Below are 3,803 nucleotides of genomic sequence, written 5' to 3' on the forward strand. Positions count from 1 at the left end.
GATTCGTCATAGGGGATTGTGGGTTCTGGGACGGATTAGAGTGGATGTGGAATTTCCAATGGAGGCGCGAGCTATTCCAATAGGAGTTGGACCTGCTGAACCAGCTGCATGAAACATTAAGACTGGTTAATCTTGTATATGACAGAGAGGATAGAGTGGTGTGGAAGTTTGATAAATAGGGTGTATTTTCTACTAACTCTTTTGTGCAGGAATTGCAGATGGAATTGCTTCCGGAGGATATAGCGAGTTTCAGCTTTACTAGGACTGTATGGAAGGGTCTAGTCCCACCAAGAGTTGAATCTGGTTTGTCTTGACTGGAGGGTCAATACAAAGGAGAGGTTGAGTCGGTTGGGAGTGGTTAACCAAGAAGATGTGGTCTGTGTGTTGTGTAATAACGGTGTTAAATTTGGTCACCACTTGTTTCTTGCTTGTGATTTTTCTTGGCAGGTTTGGTGTGCATGACTATCTTTTGTTAGAAGGCAATGGTCATGCTCAGGGACGCTAAAGAAATATTTTTAGAGTTGGACTGAGTCATTAACTAGTAAGTAGGAGCGCAAAAAGGTGGAAGGTATCCTTCTGTGCTATAATCTAGAATATCTGGCTTGAAAGGAATATGAGGATCTTTCAGAATAAAAGAAAAAGGGTTGACGATATTATCTACCAGTCGTTCATAAACTTTAAGGAGTGGCTAGGTGTGGATCCCTTCTGTTGTTGATGACAATGTCAAAGATGACAAAAAATATCATGTAATTTTGCTAAATAATTTATGCCTTTACCTGGTGATTTCTAAATTGTTTATTATCGTTACACCACTTGTTGTATTGAGCTTTTTGATTAAAAAAAAAAAAAGATATCTTTAACTTTTTCATAGAAGCTAGATCCTCACACACTAGGGCACCCACACGAACAACATAGTCAAATTTCTCCACCTCACACATACTCGTGTTGAATTGATTGTACATTTTTCATTTATTATGTTGATAGTTATTAAAATTGAATTCTAAATTAATCTGGTCAAAATACTAAATTACTAGTTGAACCATTATGAGTTAGTTTGGCGGGTCTTTATGGTTAGTTTGGCCGTTATCTGAATTCAATTTGATAAAACAAAAATAATTATTGAACATTAAAGTTAGTTTTTAATATAAAGTGTTTGTTGGGCGTCATTATTTTAATAAAAAAGATCTTTTTTTTAATAAAAAAGCATGTATTTTTTATTTTTTAAGCGTATTTGACAAATTTTTAGTAGTAAAAGTAAAAGCATTAGAAAAATAAAAGAAATATCTTTTTTAAGAAGTTGTAATTTACATTTTTTTAAAAGATCTTTTTCATTAGAAAAAGATGTTTTTCATGTAATAAATAAATAAAAAGTATTTTTATATTATTATACCCAAACATAATAGATAGATAAAAAGATCTTTTTGCATGAGATACCCAAACATAAAATTATTTTTACTTTTCCATAAGATCTTTTAAAAAAAAATAACTCGAAAAAAGATTTTTTTTTTAAGTTAACCCAAACAAGCCCTCTATATATATTGGGGAGTGCTAGGTAAACAATGACCATCTTGAACAACATGAACAACCACCAATCAAATAAAAATACACTATATCCTAATTTAATACTACTAATTAAATTTAAGATTAATTTACTCTTTTAACCCTATTAATTCACATTGTTCACACATTGTTCAAAAATATTATTGGTGACCTATACTTTTTCTATATTAAAATATAAAATATGCATTAAAAATAAATTAAATACCATATGTATTTATACATAAATACAGTAAATATTAATTAATGGCTTCTTAAAATTAGCAAACGATATTTAATTTACAAAAAAAATTAAAAAAAATTTTAAAAAAAAACACTTAATATGAAATAAAGGAAGTAAAATAATTTATAATAAAACTCTACGTCCAAGCAAAATATTTAATTAAATCTAACCAAATTGTTATAATAACTTTTCAAATCACGCGTCTCTTTCTACTTCTCCTTCTCCTTCTCCTCCTCTTTCTTCTTCTAAATTCTTGCACACAAGTTCTTCTTCTTCTATTTTTTTTTGTTATCGTCGTCACCAATAGCATCAACAGTTTGCAAACATCTTTATTAGTTCTGATTTTCTCTGCTACCATCATTTAATAATTTCAGTTCATCATTTATTAATTTATTTCGGTTCATTTGTATGTTAATTGAGGTTCACTTGATGCTGCTGATAAGTATTATTGACCAAATTTTTATTTCTTAAGTAATTTCAGTTTATTTCTTTGTTTAATTGAGGTTCATTTGGATCTAGAATTGAATTTGATGTGTTTTTGTTAATGATTGAGTCTTTGTTACTGTTTGTTCAAATTTGAACTAATTTCAGTTCATTTGTGTGCTAATTGAGGTTCACTTGATACTGCTGAAAAGTATTGATCAACTTTTTTATTTCTTAAGTAATTTCGGTTCATTTCTTAGTTTAATTGAAATTTTGTTTGGATCTAGAAATAAATTTGATGTGTTTTTGTTGATGATTGAGTTTTTTTGACTGCTTATTCAAATCTGCACTAAGTGAATGGAATATAGTGGAATCTAATGTAATTGCATAAACTGATAATAAATAATTTCATTTTTCTTTGCTAAAAAATTTGGTCAATACTTATCAGTAGCATCAAGTGAACCTCAATTAACACAAACACATTGAATTCATATCTGGATCCAAATGAATCTCAAATAAACTAAGAAATGAACCGATATTACTTAAGAAATAATAAAAAATTAGGTCAATACTTATCAGCAACATTAGGTAAACATCAATTAACACACAAATAAATCGAAATTAATTTACAAATGAACCAAAAATAAACCAAAATTATTTAATGATGGCACCAGGAAAAATCAGAACCGATAAAGATGTTAGCAAAATGTTGGTATTGTTGGTGATGACGATAATGAAAGAAAAGAAGAATTTACGTGCGTGAATTTAAATGAAAGAGGAGGAAAAGGAGGAGGATGAGGAAATGGAGAAGGAGAAGACGAAGACGAAAAAGGATATGTTTTACGTTATTGAAACGCGTATGTGTACACACTGGTGCGATGAAAGTGATTTTTGTTGAGTTTGGACAAATTTAGTTAGACTTAGTTATCAAAAACACTTGGATGTGTAGTTGGATTGAATAATTTAATTATACCATGTGTAAAAGAAATATATACGTATAGAAATATGTATTTATTATCTCATTAAAAAATTATTATATTAATATAAACGAATTTAATTGTTTTTATTGCAAACTTTATTATTTTAGTAATTAATTATTTAATTATAAATAATATGTGAATTAATTAGGGTTTAGTGTTTGTGAGATTTGTCAACTGGGAAAGAAGCATAGAGATCCATTCCCTACAGGAAAGTCTTGGAGAGCTAGAAGATTACTTGAAATTGTACATTCAGATCTCTTTTCTGTAGAAGTTTCAAGTAATGGTGGTAGCAGGTACTTTATCACTTTTATTGATGATTTTAGTAGATATACATGGGTATACTTTCTGAAGCAGAAATCAGAAGCATGTGATGTCTTTAAGACATTCAAGGCGTTTGTCGAAAAACAAAGTGGCTGTAAAATCAAAATTCTCAGAACAGACAGAGGAACAGAATATCTTGCGTGTTCAAAATACTTTAAGCAACACGGAATTCAACACCAACTAACAACTAGATATACTCCTCAACAAAATGGAGTTGCTGAAAGAAAGAATAGAACCATCATGGATATGGTCAGATGCATGCTCAAGTCAAAACAAATGCCTAAAGAATTTTGGGCAGA

Source organism: Arachis ipaensis, chromosome B1 (genome assembly GCF_059453495.1).
Source record: "Arachis ipaensis isolate K30076 ecotype BB chromosome B1, ASM5945349v1, whole genome shotgun sequence".
Taxonomy (NCBI): Eukaryota; Viridiplantae; Streptophyta; class Magnoliopsida; order Fabales; family Fabaceae; genus Arachis; species Arachis ipaensis.